Raw genomic sequence first — 19,388 nt, 5'->3', positions numbered from 1 at the left:
GGAGCAGCAGTTTCTACTTTACTACTTTTGGGACCAACAATCACCACATGGTCAAAATAACTTAGATCATGTTTCTTCCCCACTCTGGTTTTAACCACAAGTGAACGTCTTGACCATGTAGATATCTGCATTAACCAGCAGCTATATATAGGTGTAGTTAATAAAGTGACTGTTGAGTGTGTATGTTTGTATATTGTAGATACATATTTTTATTTATACACACACACACACACACACACACACTATTACAGTGCATTAGAAGGATACCAATCAATATACAAGTCATATATTGGACCTTTTAAAACACCCCTGACATGATTTTCTTTTTTTTTTTTTCTTGTGCCTCCTGTATCTTAATGAATACTCTCCCCATTGACACGTGCCTTTATTTATATTTCTACTCTTTATTTCTACTCTTCTCAATATCTTCGTGAAACCATTTTGTTGTCGTCTGCCACGATGTCTGCTGTTTGCCCTTCTATGGGATTGAATTCACTGATGGTTTGAGGGTAACGTTGACTGGCAACTGGAACAGAACCTTGCTCAAAGCTCCCCCAGTTGTCAAGTTCTGTCAACCAGCCTGCTGTACACAAGGAAAAATAGACCCTAGTTTACTTTGTTCATTTTATAAAAAAAAGTGTTAAGGAAAAATACAAAAATGGATTCAGACACAGGGAGCTATACAGAAGCAGATTAGATAAAGTGTATTTTGGGATACAAAACCATATCTCAGTCTTCCAAACATCATCCATTTTCTTTATCCATGATTATAATGTGTATTCCGAAGACAGTAGTTATTAATGACAAATATCAATGATCGAAGCGCCTTTGCTATGACAATGACTTCCTCCACGCTCACCAATATAAGACTAGAATCCATCCTGAATGCATTATATTATTTTAAGTCGGTCCATTACAAACACATCTCGGCGAATCATTAATGTGCAGGCAAGTTTTATTACATAGCCCACATCTCTCTGCACCCCTCCACGCATGACATATTAATTCTTGCAGGCATTCTCAAACAACGCAAGGGGTTAAGGGTCTGCACTGCGTAGCAGAATACAGTATATTTAGCATTGCTGCAGTTTTGACATGTCAGTCATTCCATTCATTCTATCTGCCTCCTGTGGCCTCATTCTGGGGCCCCTTGCAAGCAGAGAGTAAGGCCTCTGTCTGCATGGGGCAATATGTGCATTTCCCCCAGAGGAAAAAAAAAAAGAGACAAACAGGAGGCCCTAACTCTAACTCTTATGTAATCCTGTATCAAAATTACCTTAAATATATTACTGACAGCAAAACCATTTTATTACTCCAATACAGAGCACGGAAGATAGATAGATAGATTCATTTATATTAGCACTGCTGAAACCTATAGAGAAATATTTACGCACAGCTTGAATGTAATTATCAACTCTGCCAGCCAACACAGTTGCATAAGATACAGGAGTGTCGTGCAGGCAGCTGCGATTTAAACATACAGAGCGTGCAGGTTTGAAAGTGACCCCTGCTTAGCCTCTGGTCCTGCGATGCCCTAAAAAGTGCTGTACAAACCAAGGTGACAAAACAATTTACTATGTTGAATGGTTTTTTTTTTTTTTTGGAAAAGAGCTCATTTTAAGGAAAATGGACATAAAACTGCACTGTGCAGAATAGGTGCTTGGAAAGAATTAACCAGCTGTGCCTCATGCTAAGTTTAAATAGACACAAATGTTAGCTCAAAGACCAAAAAACAGAGCACTGATGCATGCTGGGAACAGCATGAGAGTGGTCTTGGAGACAGGAGTATGGTCAGAGACAGAGTGAACCTGAGGATCATGGGATAGGCTCAGCATTCACATTGAAGAAAAATGGCTAGGGATTTACCAAACACATTGGCCTTATAAAATTGTATATACAAGACTACAGAAGTGATTCTGTAAATGCAGAGGACGTACATATATGTTTGACAGTTAGACAGATCGGTGGGTTTGGGGACTTTACCAAAGTTCAGTAGAGTACGGAACTGTTAGTCCTAAACATAAGAGGAATGTTTGCTGAGGGTTACCGATAGGTGATGTACATGATACAGTGCCTTTGACAGACTCATGTGTTCCATGTGCAATATAAGTGGCAGACGAGACTGATCATGGCTATTTAACAGCGTGAAGGTGTGGTGTGGGTGCAAGCCTAGTGACTAATGAATGCTATGAGCAATATGGGTAAACAATTTAAAAGGGATCTTGAGACATAAAAAAAATTGTCATGAGACACCCTAAAATACCATATTTACAATTTGTATTTCTCATCGTAATTTGAGTAACACGATGATGACTCATATACAAGAGTGATAGGGCATAATGGTGACTTATGGGTGCTGTGGGAGCCATTGGAATATAATTTTGTGTGATATAGGTACTATCGTGACAAATTATGCACAACTGAGTGAAATGCTGCATTGTACTAGCCTAGCTTACAGCGTGTCATAGTTTAAATTAGACTAGCCTACACAGTGTGTCATAGTTTAAATTAGACTAGCCTACACAGTGTGTCATAGGTTAAATTAGACTAGCCTACACAGTGTGTCATAGGTTAAATTAGACTAGCCTACACAGTGTGTCATAGGTTAAATTAGACTAGCCTACACAGTGTGTCATAGGTTAAATTAGACTAGCCTACACAGTGTGTCATAGGTTAAATTTACAAAAAATGCTAGAAGAAACAGTTTCTAATATGTATATTTACTATGTAAATCAGGGGGCTGATAAATATACTAAAGATGACTTTTCTTTTTTTCTTTTTTTTTAAACGGATAAGACACACGTATATACAGTTCTTGTAATATATACTATTTATCCTAAATGAGCTACTAACAACCCATTTTTAGAACACATGGCTCTCTTGTTTCTACGGTTTGCGCAGACAGGCTGTACATGCATTCACTGTATATTGCATATTTACTATATGTAGCCAATGCCCTTGGGGAGAGCTATTATTTTTCAATGGCCTGTGGCCTTAGAACCTCGTAAATGTATTCTCAAATTAAGAGAGCGATGACATCAATTATAGAGAGTACATCAAAGCCCATCATGAATCAAATCATAAAAGATCATTTTATATTACCACAGTGCCGTTTCCAATGTTAGAAATTTTGACCACTGAAAAGAAAATAAGATTTCCTACTTATTGATATTTATATTATTATCGTCATATTGGGCTCACGTTGTACAGTGTGTTTTTTTTTTTTTTGTCTACTCACAATAAATAGATTTTGAGCATCTTAAAAAAACATTGCATCGGGTTTGGTGCCGCAAGTCGAAGGTTTTTACAGTCATACATATAGGTAAATGGACTTATGGTGCTTACTATCGATCTGATATTTGTAGATTGGAACATCTGCAGGCCAGCAAAAAAAATGGATGTATGTAAAACGAATAAATAAGTGAAAGTTGTCAGGAGTATTAAAAAAAAAACAAAAAAAAACACATGTTGAGATTTTACTGTCGCTTTTGGATGTAGCTCAATAGTGCAGGTCAATGGGCAGCCTACAATTATAATTTGATGTATATTCACAATATATACATTTGCTTTATGGAGCATCTTAATAAAGGAAAAGTGGTCCTCAAAAACTGCCTCTGGTTAGGTGTTAGGAAAACATACCCAGATCTCAATCTGATTTAACATATGTGGGATGTGCTGAAAGAACAAATCTGACCCATGGAGCCCCCACCACGCAACTTGCACGATTTAAAGGATCTGCTGCTAATGTCTTGGTGCCTGATATCACAGGACACATTCAGAGGTCTTGTGGAGTCCATACCTTGATGCGTCCTAGCTGTTTTGGCAGGTAGTTTTAATGTTGTGGCTATTAGTGAAATGATTTTTCATGGACATATCAGCAAAAGGAAACATTACAACATAAATTATTGAGACAAGCAAGTATTACATGCAAACTTGTTTTCCTTGCATTTTAGCTTCCCCCTCTGGAATTATTGCAATTTCTTAAAAAATGCAAAAATTATCTTTGCACGGTTAAGGGACCTGGGACATTTCACCCAGACCACTCCAATGAGCTGAAGTGGTCTGGGTGTCTATAGTGTCCCTTTAAGATTAGAATGTTTTCAGCACCTGTAATAGAACAGGCTTCTTTATCAGTAATAAAGCTCTGAAAAATAACATTTGGCTAAATAGATAGATCAAATGCCTCATTTGCAAATCAATGCTACAAACATGTACAACAAACAGTACTTTTGGAGCTTAAAGGGGTACGGCCACTTCTCTTAAACTATTGAGATACTTTTTTTTTAAACTTTTTTTCATGAGATGATCAGTTTTCTTTTAAATTTATATTAAATATTTGGCAAATAACAACTGTTTCAGACAAAGGCACACAATGGAAATGAAAACACTGCTTAACTTTGTGAGAGTGCTTATAACAATGATTGACAGGGAGCCAAGATGGAGGCACCCAGTTGCAAAATAAAATCATGTGGATTTCTAAATTTAATTTATTTTTTTTTTGTCACCTCATACATACATTAATGTTAAATATTGCGCCAAACAAACATATTAAAAATATTGGGAATTGACAGTTCCCCTTTAATAATAGTCGATCCACTGTGGTTAGAATCCAAAGATCCTTTAAAAAGCAGATGTAGTGGCCAGAATTACAAAGTGTTTAAAATATCACTACCGAAATTACTTACCTTTGAGCTTCACACATTTGTTATGGAAATATTTAAAGGGTTAAAGAGGAACGATCACGTCCAGCAACGTGATAGTTCCTTGTTTCTTAACCCCAGTAAATCTGAGCTATTTCCGCATTTACTGGGGTGAATAAAGCAGTGGCAGCAAGTTAAAAAATGTTTTTTTGTTTGTTTGTTTTTAAATAAAGAGGCAAAAACAAACAAAAAAAGTCTTACCACTACTGCACTCTGTGTTGGCGTGACTTTGCCACCCAGTGATGCGTCTGGCATGTGAATGCATGCTTGGGCCTCTAACAAGGAAATTCTGTACATGTACATGCGTACTTGGCACTTTCTCTGGCAGTGCTACGTGTGCACATAAAAATAACCATTTAAGAATTTTTATTGTATTTTTTTTTTTTTTTTTTGTAAAGTTTGCACAACCAATAGCAAGTTTGGTACATGGTTAAGCTAAAACAGGGGAAGTGAGAGAGTTCCTCTTTAATATTTAGTGATACATTTTGAGCAATATTATTATTAGTAGTAGAAGAATAGATTGAGTAAGACATTTATAAGAAAACAAAATTTCTAGAACACATTTAATAATGCAACAGCTTGCTATAAAGAATTGGATTTTAAAAAATTGAGTGTTACAGTGGATTCATACAGTAATTAATGTATGTAGATTTGGTAAAGTATGTGCTAAGGTTCAAAAAGAAAATATTTGTTCATAGATTAAAAACTAGTTTACCATAACCACTAAAGAGAGTGCTGTATGCTGCCAGGAGTGTCAACTTTAAGTACTCAAACCAATTTATAATGGTTTGACATCTAACCTGGGTTTGCAATGCAGAACTCCCCATCTCCACTAAAGCCAGAAGCTCACAGCTCTAAGCTAAGCCCAGTTGTGTAGGGCTTAGCTCACTAGTGATCAACTGACGCTCTCATCTAATGAGCAGGCCATGCTTCTTAGGAGAGCTAACGGATGCTCCAAAGCAGGAGTCTACGGCTTTTCTGCAGGCTGCAAAGAAGTGAGGAGTGGCACATAGCAGATCCAGGTAAAAAGTCTAGTTCTATAATGGGATGACTGCTTTCAATTGGGGTGGCGAGGTCACTCCTGGCACCATAACCACTATAGCACACTGCACTGGTTATGGTGCTTGTATTATTCCTTTAACGACAGAGTGCACAATATTGGTTTTAGAGGACAATTCTTAATCTGGATATACATAAGCAGAGGCAACTCAGGGATATTATTAAAAATACTTGGAAAAAGTACAGACAACATACTGTGCAAAAATATACAATATCAGCTAGCTGATAGACTAGTAACATATTGTAATGTGAAAGAAAGTGGTGTTCCAGTAATAAACAGAATATTGATTTGATATAAATCAATTATGTGATTTTATCATGAGTTTGCAAATTATGGAACTAGAAAATGTGTGGGGACAAAAGTTGCACTTGTTTATATAATAAACAGAAAATAAAACGTGTTAGAGGTCACTTAATAAATGTATGGAGGTTGTATACATGTAGAACTCTGCTGACCTGTTTATCAACAGGATAAAACATGACATGGGACAAAGGGTCTTCACGAGACTTGAGGAAAGGCAATTTCAACAACAGTAGGAAAAGGCAAAATTGGTTCTTCATATATAGAGGTCCAATACAAATAGAACTCTGCTGACCTGTTTATCAACAGGATTGGACAGGATAAAACATGACATGGGACAAAGGGTCTTCACGAGACTTGAGGAAAGGCAATTTCAAAAACAGTAGGAAAAGGCAAAATTGGTTCTTCATATATAGAGGTCCAATACAAATAGAACTCTGCTGACCTGTTTATCAACAGGATTGGACAGGATAAAACATGACATGGGACAAAGGGTTTTCACGAGACTTGAGGAAAGGCAATTTCAAAAACAGTAGGAAAAAGGCAAAATTGGTTCTTCATACATAGAGGTCCAATACAAATAGAACTCTGCTGACCTGTTTATTAACAGGATTGGATAGGGGATAACAGGACGATCAGGCATCAGAAGACTTGAGGAATGGCAATTTATGCAGCAGCACAAATGCTAAATTGGTTCTTTATATAAGAGTAGTCTTATTATATGTTTTCCAAATTAATGTTTATGTTGTTTTTATTGTTTTTTCATAGCAGAACAATAGAAACACAGTGACATACATGCAATGTTATACAATAGTACACGCGATCTCCTTGTATGGTCGTATGCGTATATGGCTCTCTTTGAGTTGAAATGTGGCTAAATCAGGTAGCGAGTGTGTGAGTTGGCCATTCTTCCCATACGTAACTCTTAGTGAGCTGAGATACCTCTCATCATTGAGGGGTGCCCTTGCCTTACCTCCTCTGTCTCTTGTCTTCGTTAGGCTATCGGGGTTACCCCATTGTGTGCATCGTCTGGACAGTATTTCATCCTACTGGTAGCGTGTGGGTCAGAGCAGTCGTTGGTACACCCCACTAGGTTGTGTAGTCTTACATTCGGTGTGTCTATTCGGTGTGTTGTGTCCTAGGACGTGTGGAATATGTACATTAGGTCGTTGTGTGCGGGCACCTACTGTCACTTATGTTGTTATATTGTGTCTAAAGTAGGTAGCCTTCTGGTGTTCCCGGCTCATTGTCTAGGCTGGATAGATTTTCGCTGGGTACTCCATCCAGGGTTAACTAGTACTCTTGCTACTTTATCCGAGGTAGAGTTACCTATTACGGGTTTTCTAAATGAAGGGGTGTTCGTAGAGACCCAGGCTGGTCTGTTGCCTGACGTTATTCTTTCATACCCCGTTTGTGTCGGTAGCCCTGTTCCGTATTCCGTTCGTCCCCCCGGTGCCCCCAGGTCCTTTTTTAATGGACCGGCTCCGCTGCTTTGGGGCGGGTGTCTAAGTATGTGGGCTATGGGGTTCGGGTTCTCTGAGGGTGTTGATCACCAGCTCCGTGTTGGCAGCTAGCTCCTCCGTGAGTTAAAGGAACACTATAGTCACCTAAATTGCTTTAGCTAAATAAAGCAGTTTTAGTGTATAGATCATTCCCCTGCAATTTCACTGTTCAATTCACTGTCATTTAGGAGTTACATCACTTTGTTTCTGTTTATGCAGCCCTAGCCACACCTCCCCTGGCTATGATTGACAGAGCCTGCATAAAAAAAAAAAAAAAATGGTTTCACTTTCAAACAGATGTAATTTACCTTAAATAATTGTATCTCAATCTCTAAATTGAACTTTAATCACATACAGGGGGCTCTTGCAGGGTCTAGCAAGCTATTAACATAGCAGGGGATAAGAAAATCTTAATTAAACAGAACTTGCCATAAAGAAAGCCTAAATAGGGCTCTCTTTACAGGAAGTGTTTATGGAAGGCTGTGCAAGTCACATGCAGGGAGGTGTGACTAGGGTTCATAAACAAAGGGATTTAACTCCTAAATGGCAGAGGATTGAGCAGTGAGGCTGCAGGGGCATGTTCTATACACCAAAACTGCTTCATTAAGCTAAAGTTGTTCAGGTGACTATAGTGTCTCTTTAATGTGTGCCTCCTGTTGTATGTTTTCCAAATTTAGTACATGCTTTAAAAGGTTTTGATACAGTTTTTCCGCCAAAACAGGATATACATAGTTGTAATAATTGTTGCGCACATTATTAACTTGTTGATCCATGAAGAAACATAAAAACCACTTGTTTTATTTTACATTTTTGGAAAACAATTGGAAACGACTGCCAAGTTGTTGTTTTTTTTTTTAATTTTGAATCAATAACATCTGGGGAGAATAAAGGGATAAAACTTGACGGACTTGAGAGTTACTCATATATATATATATATATATATATATATATATATATATATATATTACTATTCTATCACAAATACCATGTGATACCAGGTCCATTCAAATCCATATGTTCAACAATGTGCAAATAAAAATTGTATCATAATGATTTCAAATGTTACCACAGTGGTTTGCAGTCAGATAAAACCCAGGAGACAAATAAGGCTGCTATTACATAATCAGTGGTGAAACTCAGTACTGAAAACATGTTAATGCTGTTACAGCCGTTGCCTTGCCCAAAAGAGGAAACTTGAAATGTAACTCCATTTAACTTGCATCATATCTGTGCTTCAGGCATTTTACAAATTGGAAGTTAGGAATCCACAATTGTACTGCTTGAACAGATACAATGGTCCTTAACCCCAGGATTATGGCATAAAACAAGGTCAACCCGATATGGGGTCCTTGTAGTTGAAACATGCAATTCTACCGAACATGACCTGACTTATTCCTCGAAAAAGAGACATAGGGAAAAAGTTAACAAAAGTGTTCTGCTGATTATTTTGGGATATTACAATTATATGACAGCTGCAGAATGGACACCTGATTTTATTTATATATGTATTTGTGACGAGACCAATCTCGCCACATTGCATTGGAGGAGCCTGGTTGCCCGCCTGCTGCCTTTGGATTATGGACCAGCAGTTAAAGGGTTAATTTTACTGTGCAGAAAGATTTATTTCTCCCTTTCTGCACAGCCGTTCGGTAGATTCTATCTACCGTTTTTCGCCAAAAAGATTCTATCTACCGAACAAACAGCCGTTTTTCAGCCTCCCCAGAGCCGTGGGGAGCCGGCAGGCGCCGTTAATTGGCCACCCAGAAGCTGGAGTGTGCCCTCCATTTACCTCCCTGAAGCTGCGGTTAACCGCAGCTTAATTGATTGTTACTGGGTGGCCGCGGTTACACTTAGCGGCCGCTAGATGGCGGTGTTCTGGAGCTCCCTGGGCAGCCAACGCTTTTCTGCCCGGCTTTCATGCACCAAACCCGGACACTTTTACGTGCAGGCACCGCTGAACCTCCAGCCCCTGGTTCTAATTCGTACTGATTTGGCGAATGCATGTAAATTCGGTATTTTGTGTTGGAGGAATGTTTTAACCCAGATAGCCATGCCATGGAGCATATTAGTGTAATTAAAGACTTTGGCTCCATGGCAATTAAACTGTATTCTTGTGGTCTGAGTGCCATTCACCTAATAATGTGCACTCAGACCTGAGCTATCTGGGGATATGTTACATGTATATATTTACTGTACCATTTGTCCCATTATGTATTTTAAAGTGATAGTCTGTCTTTGTGTCCCCACGTGTGTAATGGAGTTTTGCCTTTGTCCTGTGAGATAATTGAATTACTTCTCAATTATCTCCAGGGCAGAGGGGAGGAAGCCAGGATGCATTGTGGGGATGTTTTACTGCTGTATGTCTGTAAATGGTACGTGTCTGTCCGTTGTTACAGTCTTCCATCTGGTCCCCTAGGGGAGTGTCCACAAGGTGGGAGACCTGCATAAATACAGGGGCAGGTAGCCCTCAATAAACAGACCACTGCTTGACCCTCAACACGGAGCCTTGTCTCGTTCTTGGGGGGATTCACTGTATGCTGATAGAGACTAATTGCCAGGAGTGTAAGCCGCTTGGGAGCTTTTCCTGTTCGTCTGCTAGCAGCTATTCGTGAGGTTCCAGTTCGGGAGTTTGGAGTGCTACCTTATTCCCTTGTATGCAGTTCGGGAGTTTGGTGCATTCACCTATATCCAATTCGTGAGTTTTGGTGATTTTACAGTAGCTGTGCCTGTCTTTGAAAAGGGGATTATCGCCTAAACAATTTTAACCCCTTGTCAGCTAAAACGGTCCGTTACAGTATTTATATAAAATATATTTTAAGTGAATTTCAATATTATCTAAGCAAACAAATTTTAAGTTACAAATTATAACAATTAGAGGTTGTTCTCATATTTATTAGTATTGGGATTGAACCAGGCTGCATACTGTAGATGGCCATGAGAACGAGGGACCCTGTTCATAGATTGTACGTGTATTGTAAACACGTATGTTTCTGCAATTCACCATTCTCTGATTCTGGGTGCCATGTTTGGGTCAGAAGAATTTGAGAATCTGAGGAAATGGAACCATAGATTTGAGAAGGTAACAATTACAGCAAAGTGCTCAGGCCCTCCAAATTTATTCTGAGAGGACTTCTACATAAACCTTCTAGAAAAACTGGCTGATTCGAAGAGCCCACTTTGGACATTGTCCTAGTGATTTCCCAGGAGTACAAGATGAGAAGATGAGACTAATTAACGAATGCCAAATTCTACTGGATATATAAAGAAGTTTTAAAAATGAATGGCAATATGAAATATTATTCTGGAGAATAAGTGATGATGTGTTAGTCACGTTCATTTTTATCATCTGCAAATCCGAGCTCTATAAGCATGCTAATCATAACATTAATCTTTATTGATTTCCTCAGCATTTGTTCATATACTCCAGGGAAATTAGTTAGACAATAAAAGACTGTGCTGTTCGGATTGGTCAATATTTTACCCAATCAGATCTCACCCATTTATACTGGCTGGGAGCTTTTTATTTTATTTATTTCTTTTATATATTTTTTTTTCTACAGCATGAAAAGCTTAATTTCAGTTGTGAATTGTGACTAATAAACAAATGAGTAATGCTAATGCTGAAATCCCCAAGCTTAAAGTGAACATGTTATGAGAAAAACAACTTATCTGAAATCGCTCCCTTACACATTGAATACACCGTATTACCACATCATAAGGACACATGGTGTATTCAATGCAAAATATAAAGATTTATTCACTTTTCCTCCATTCCAGAGCTGCTTCATGTAACACCCACCTCCTGGCAATCCTCCGCTCCACCCCCCCTGATGTCTTCTTTGATTTGTCCAGTTGGAGACACATCCTCAAGTAGGGCAAATCTCGTCAGTGACGTTGGCATGCTGGGTTCACTGCCAGCGTGTCTGCATCGGAATGGAGTGACGTTATGCCACTCCATTCCTATGCTCCCTAGTGCTCCCTAGCACTAGAAGCGTTGTCTTGGGAGTTTCCGTAGCAACCACAGCGGATTCTCTGTGGTCACTATGGGAGGAGTGCAGAAGGACCTCTTGTAGGAGGTCTTTTCTGCTCTCCCATGTCAGTCCACATCTCAGCATGTCGAGGCACTAGCAGACAGCATTTTTCTCATAATTTATACAAATGCTAGCAAAACTTCTAGCATAATGTATGGATAAAATCTTATGCTCAATCTAATGAGCACAAGCTGTTTGGGGAAATGACAGAAGTCCTTTAACGTTTGTAAATGTTTCAGTTAATCTTAAGGTAATTCTCTAATGACTTAGTAGGTGTGTGTTTTGTGTTTTACTATTAAGAATTATACAGGTTCTGTTTTTTCATGTGGCATATTAGTACCGATGTACAACACGTTCACCCTTTTTGAAGTGCTATGGTTCTAAAAGGCCACAAGTCCCTTAATTTTTACTTTTATTTTTTTGTTTATTGAACTGCTTTCAAGCGGTCTGGCCAAAAAAAACTGGGGATTACAGTTCATTATACATGAAAAGTACTTGTACTCTGTGACCACACATTGTGTTCGTGCCTTGCAATGAGAAACTGTGTCCACATGTAATATAGCAGAGTCCAACTCATTACTTCCATGCTAAATGGATTAACTGAGATTCGAAAACGTTAACTACCCCTACACCCCAGTGCTCAAGGTCTCTTGTGGCATGGTATGAGAACAAGCATCCAACTAAATATTTTGGACAAATAATTAAAACCCGACATTATAATTCATAGCAAAGGGTGAGGGTTTAAGGTGCAAGAAATTAACCTGGGTTTTTTTTTTTCTTTCAAACGTTCTTAAAATAGCCTATTAGCACCAGAAACACTACAATAAACTGTAGTTGTTATGGTACTAGTACTGCCCCTGAAAGACTGTTTGTATTCATATTTTCACAATTTTGGGAAATATTGGCGATGTATAGGGTTTTTTGCTTTCTATGTAATTTTTTAAAGATAGGTATCTTGATCTTACATTCACTTAGGCAAGCCTATTTTTATGGTAACGTGGACACTACATTAAAAAAGTGAGAAAATGAAAGGAAAAAAAAAAAAACCCACACATTTGAAAATCTGTTCTTTCTACAAAGACTGTCAAACTCGTTTAATGCCTACAGAGATATGGAAGTGTCATGGAAGAGCTCTCAGCCAACACTGGTTATATCACCGATTTTAATTGTGTAAAACAGAAATTTACAAAACACATGAACAGCAAGCCAATAAAATCATGCAGTATGGATCACTACAGAACTAGACACACTCACGCACTAATCTTCTGGCTGCAACTCAGTGATGAAAAAAAATATATGAATAGCAACATTTCTACAAGTGAATGAAAGCTGACATTTGGACTTTCATTCTCGCTAGATTATCTTTTTTTTTTCATGAATGAGAAGCAGTCAGTACACGCTGTATACTCCCCCATAGAAAAACCAATGAAAGGCGTGCTTTTCCAAAAACCCTGCAGGAGCAGTTGTTTCTGGGAAATGTACAAATATTTTCTAGTCATTTCTATTGGAAGAGGAGCACAAGGAGGTGTAGCTATAGTGCAAGTGTTTTATTTTGCAAGATGCTCCATCAGATGCATTGTTGCAACTTAAGAGTGCTCCACTAATCATATGTATCAGCTGTTTTACTTCACGATGTATCCATTATCATGGAATCAGTGTGGTTTATCAATAAATTGGTTCACAAAGTGCTCAACTCGGGGAGTTAAAAAACTGACTAGCAAAAAAAAAAAAAAAAAAAGACACAGTATGGCTAATGAAATTGTCCTTAGAGGTCCTAGGCCAACATTAGATGCCCTATTTTTAAACCACTCGCAGTAATATATTGCTAAATGAGGGCATACCATCTAATGAGTCACTAAGGTTCAGATTGTTATGACAACATAGATAATCAGAGGACCTTAACATGTTAATGATTAATGACTATGTGTTGTCATAGCAATCAGAGATCTGAAGACCCTGCTTCAGCCTGAAATGTCTGGCGGCTTTAGTAGCGGTGAGTTCTGTAGAGTAACCAATGCCAAGTAAGTAATATAATTGTTAGTGTAGGGCGATGATGGCTATTCTCGGCCCTGCAGATATTTCTGAACAACATTCCCCATGATGCACAGCAGCCAAAGGTTAGCCGTCACTAATATCAGGACTGCATGAACGAGATTGTGCTGATCTCACAGAAAGTCACTGGTGTTTATGGGGCTAAGAATAAATAAACATAGGATTCATAGCACAGTTTTGGTGCATTTCACTATTATCTGCTGAATACATCAGCAATGTAAACAACACTCCTAAATGATGCAATTGTTAGCCAATTATTGTAATTATTACTGACTGCAAAAGGCAGCTAATTTAAAAGGTACACAGAAATCTTCACGCACACCAAAACATAATTATTGATATCCAGAATTAGTCATCGCTTAAAGATTGATAAAACTTTGTAGAATTTGGAAGCCAGCCATACTGAGGGGTTTGGTATATTTAATAACCAGGTGATGCAGATGTATTGTCCTTAATAAGAAATTTTAAAAAATACTAAAAAAAAAAAAAGCTAGGTGCCAGGGTTAGTGAGATAATGTTCTTCGGAAACACAGATAATATATATATATAATTGATAGGATTTAGCGCATGCCAGTCATGAGAACAAAGAGAACACAGGATACATCACACAGACATATCACTGATTGTATGCAATTTAAAAATATTAATAATCGTAACAAAAATGCTTCTCAAACCTCAGTACTACAAAAAGTTGTAAAGGAAACAGATGCTTTGGAGTATGTTAAAAGTACTCATGTTCCATTTTAGTGAAATAGTAAAAAAAATTCATATAACTTTTTTTTTTATTTATTTATTTTTTTTTTATTAATTTAACCTTTTCTCTGTTTCAAAACGGAGGATTGCGGTCACCAAAAATAAACACAAACACCAGCAATAATCAAACAAAAATGACTACGACAATGGCTATGCACATATATAATATTCACATATTTCTAATACTGAGTCTTTTGTGCAAATTCCATTAGCTTAATATTATGCATAATATTAATACTAAAGAGCACTTAATATTATGCATAATATAATACTAAAATTACAATACTTCTATCATAGTCACACAATTGCCAAGGTTACACAAGAAAAATACAGAACAATCTACAGATCTACATGTACAGCACATATTATAAAATGTATTGTTTCATACATAAGGTGCATTTATATCCGGCAACACTGGACACTGTTCCAATAGCCCGAGCATGTTTTACATCTGAGCAAACTTTTAAAAAAATAATAATAAATTGGTAAATTAATAGGGAAATATATGTATTTTTTATATCCAATGCAAATGTTTTAGTTGCCAGAAAATAGTTCTAAAAAATAAAAAAATTAAAAAAAAAGTAAATTTATTGTTTTAATTTGTGCAGGGCATGTATTAAACACACTTATCATTAACCTCTTAAGGATCAATTATGGTCTACTCTATGCTATGTTGCCATAACATCTGTTTTTAGGAGCTAAAGTCAAACATATGTAGGGCTGCAGGGAGCTGACAATGCTAAACAGTCAAGGTGTCCTATATTGACAAAGCCTATACATGGCAGAACAAATGACAACAACATGTAACATTGGGTCCTTAAGGGGTTAAAAACAGCAAACAAACATTGCAAAATAAACATTTGCCAAGATGCTGGAGCCAGTTCTAAAAATTGCACTGCAACATTTTACCACAACATTAAACCTACTGAGGGAACAGAAACAGAAATGTAGAGGTCCTTGGTGGGTATATGATTATTTGACAAACTTAAAATGCAGCTCAGATAACAACTTTCCGCTCAGAAACAGCTAGCCATTCTCACAGATGCTGCATGTTTTTTAACCAATTCTCTTTGAGTGCTATAATAAAAAAATAGTTTTCGGGACTATCGATTTGTTTTTTTTAAACTCTTTATGAAATTATTCTATTAACTAAATATGTACTGAGCATAGTTTAAATCCAACATTATACCCATTGTACAGCGCTGCGGAATTTGTTGGCGCTTTATAAATAAAAGTCCTTTAAGAGATCCCTCTCTACATACCTGAAAACAGAATGCACCTGTCATGGTTGATTATATATTTCCTACATGTTCTATGTTAAATTTTGTATATATCGTGTATTAATATTGTTCTTGCATTTTATTGTACCCTATTGTATCAATGCAATGTTTTGTGGACCCAGGACATACTTGAAAACAAGAGAAATCTCAATGTATCTTTCCTGGTAAAATATTTTAGAAATTAGTAATCATAGATGTGGGGACCCTGTTTATGTAACCAATTGTTTTAAGGGAAAGTAACAATATGACACTTGCCAGGATCATCCTTGATGGGCAACAGAGAGCCTTTAAAACAGGTGTGAAGGACCTGACACTTTTTGCACTATTTAAACTGCTTGAAGCAGAACAAGTGACAGGTTTAACTAGATCAGCAAGGGGTCAGACACTGACCCATCTATCTTAATGGGTACAGACAAGTATAAATCATTATCTATACCAAAACAACCTCCTTTGATGACATTTCTTGGGGCAACTTTTACATATTTGTTTGTTTTGGTGCATGCCTGTAAGTACAGCATAAGCAAAACATTTTTTCAAAACTAAGTAAGGGGTTAAAATGTGCCTAGCCCTGCCCTGTGGGGGGTGTGGGGTAAAAGGTTTCAAAAACACCCTATATGGGTTTGGATATGAGGTTCAAGAATAAATAAAATGGGTTATGATGACAAAACGTTCTTAAGTGAACTTAGAAATAAGGTGCCAGGACCTATAACTTGATTTTTCAACTTTATCATGCACCTTATCTAAAAATTCTAATGATGACACTTGTATTGATAGTACCAGAACTGCTCTTCTCCCACTAAATACAGCATTTTCAACGACTTTCACCCAGCTGCTATAACATATTGGGTTACTTGCATAGAGCATTTCTGGGGCAAAGTTCTAAACCTAGAGCAACGAGTAGATACATTCCTTTGGTTTCCATGGGGATTGCTCCAATTTTAGAACTTTGCCCCAGAACTGCTGTTTACCAATACCATCTCCTAAGAAACTTGCCAGCACCGTCCTAATAATAAACGGTAAAAATGTTCTAGTCTTTAGAAGTCCTACCAGGCTGCAATAAACACAAGTCTGCAAACAAAGTCCACAAAAAAAATACTGTCAGATTCCAACAAATCCATTCAAGGTCCCACAATAAAACCCAACAAAACCAAGGACCTAAACACAGACACACAGACCCAATCAAGGTCCTATAAACAGACAAGTCCCTGCAAATCCCACCAATGTTCTATAAACAGCTTTCTATAAACAGACTCCTACAAAAAAAACAAAAAACACTCATGTCCCTACAACCTGCTATAAACAGACATGTCAACAGTCAGATCCCCACATTAATAGATCTCATGGCTGTTTGCAGGACTAGAAATCTCATGATGCTTTTCCAGCTTTAGATCTGACAGTGCATGTTGGGAGTTGTAACTAACTATTCAACAGATAGGGGAGCTAAAATTGTTGACAACCCCTGGTCTGCACCCTACAACAACAAGGGTGATCATTTAGAACTACAACTCCTACAATGATCTGCCAGACATAAAGGATGGCTGGCAGAGCATTATGGCAGTTGTAGTTCTAAAACTAAACTGAGGATTTATCTACCTTTGGCTCCCATGCACTACTCACATAAAGAAGTCACTGTCACTAGCCATGTATCTGACAGCCCCCCCCTGCCCACCCAAAAAAATCAATAACTGACCTCTTCTTCTTCCAAACCCCCCTTTACAGAAAGTAGGCATCAACGGCATGGCAAGGTCGCAGCCCTGAATGCAGAAAGGGGGTACAAACCTAGCCCACTCCCAAAATCTTGTCCACCCCTGACAGTTTGACAGCTAAGTCCCTGGAAACTGTCAGGTCCCATGGAGAGCCCCATAGCTCTGTGCTGGTCCCTGTAAGGCCATGCCTCCCCTCTGCCATGACTGATCCCAGGGCATTAGTCCCTGACATGACAACAGTGTCTTACCTTGGGGGGCACTCCCAGCACCCTCAGCTCCCCAGGAGGAATAATGTCAGCCCCTGGTTCCTCCAGGGGGGAGGAGGAGGTAGAGGAGGATAGGAAATCCGTATTAGGTTCTGCAGGATCTTTCAGGTTTCCTCCCCTCTCTTGATGCAGTTTTTTTTTTTTTTAAATCCCTTTTTAGTCTTCTTTATCTAGTCTGTCTGTCTATATAAAATAATAATAATAATAATAATATTCTCTTCTTCCCTTTGCCTGTCCAGCTGCAAAGCCTGCTCACGCTCAGCAGCGCCACCTGTCTGGGGCAACGTTCGAAGGCGCACACTCCCCCCTCACTAGGGCACGCCCCCTCCACCGAGCTAGCGCTGGGGTGCGCGCGCACTCACAACACCGCTCGTCACTCCTTCTTCATCGCTTCCTAGGCCACGCCCCCTCAACACGCAGTCACACCCCCCCTGCATCGGCCTCACATCTGACCACGCCCACACAGTATGGGCTCATGTTTACACTGTTTGTATAAGTATTTGTCACCCCGTGAAGGCTGTTTATTATATATTACAGGGGATGTGACGGCTGCGAGTGGATTCCGAAAGTCGATATTAATTGCGCGGTACAGAGCCCGGTCTTCAGGAAAATGGCGCCTGAGTTAGACACATAGCAGCGAGACTAAGTCTCTTTTGTTTAGAACTCCGTTTACTTGCTCGTAAACACCAGCCAGGGCAAACTAGATAAACCACTTGTAGAGACACATGTTACTGCGCAGACATGTGGTCTCTATTTGTCACTCTTAGTCTAATTCTCTATTTCCCTTCTCACCCTCTAACTTTTTATTCTCATCCTCTAACTCAGGCTTCCCCAAACTCCTGCCCTCCAGATGTTGCAGAACTACAACTCCCATGATTCTCAGCCTGTCTATGTAATTTATAGAATCATGGGAGTTGTAGTTCTGCAACATCTGGAGGGCCGGAGTTTGGGGAAGCCTGCCCTCTTTCTCTTCTCATCCTTTGACTCTCTCTTTCTTGTTTGGCTCAAGTCTTCTATCAGATAAACTTAACATTGATAGTAGAATAGCAATTGTTCCGTTAACATTATGGGGGGAAAACTAGGTTATTAAAGCCTTTCTGTAATCCGTCCCACCCCCCCATTCAATTTAATAAACTTTATAACCCTCCCACCCTCTAAAATTAGTATTTCGTAAAGATAAAGTTTTTAAGACATAAAACAATTAAGTGCCTTTGTTTTAGTGGTTTTCCTATGCCTGACAAAACTAGACTGAAGGTGGAGCTACCTCCGTCACTAATGATGACTGGAAAAAGGCATTGTCTATGGAGAATCTTGCGGGATCCTCCATACACTTCAGTATTGTACTCTGGATTCTGGCAGATGGAAGCCAGCAGCTGAAGAGTTTTGTCGTGCATGCGCACTAGTCTCCCAATATTTCCCAATGGAGAAATATTGGATTGGCTGAGATCATCTCCACTGATGATCTCAACCAAAGAGGCAGAACAACATAATAGACCAGTGCAGCAAGGGGTGAAAGGTAAGTAGAGATCACCTTTCAAACCCTCATATGGAGGGGTGCCACAAGGACCTAAATAGGTAGCAGGACATTATAGCATTATGCTTGTATTTGTAACACTATAGGGGCTTTGGTGTAAAGTGCTTGTCCCTGCCTTTTGACAAATATAACCACTGGTTTTTCTGTTTAGAGGTACTGTTTACATTTCGCACCTTTATAGCTTTCATTCACGCAATCACTAGA

The 19,388-nt window shown here is 38.6% G+C and overlaps 1 protein-coding gene across 2 annotated transcripts in view; it reads right to left on the bottom strand.

Annotated features, from left to right (window-relative positions):
• Positions 1 to 17,917, bottom strand: part of LOC134614799 (signal transducer and activator of transcription 5B) — a 173,377-nt gene extending 155,460 nt beyond the window's left edge. For both annotated transcript variants that reach the window (XM_063458962.1, XM_063458963.1), the window contains exon 1: positions 17,633 to 17,917. The gene's annotated coding sequence lies outside the window, so the exon portion shown is untranslated. The remainder of the gene's footprint in view (positions 1 to 17,632) is intronic.
• Positions 17,918 to 19,388: the final 1,471 nt, after the last annotated feature.

This window comes from Pelobates fuscus, chromosome 6 (genome assembly GCF_036172605.1).
Source record: "Pelobates fuscus isolate aPelFus1 chromosome 6, aPelFus1.pri, whole genome shotgun sequence".
Lineage (NCBI taxonomy): Eukaryota > Metazoa > Chordata > Amphibia > Anura > Pelobatidae > Pelobates > Pelobates fuscus.
The sequence above is the reverse complement of the archived record's forward strand: the minus strand, read 5'-3'. Positions and strand labels throughout refer to the sequence as shown.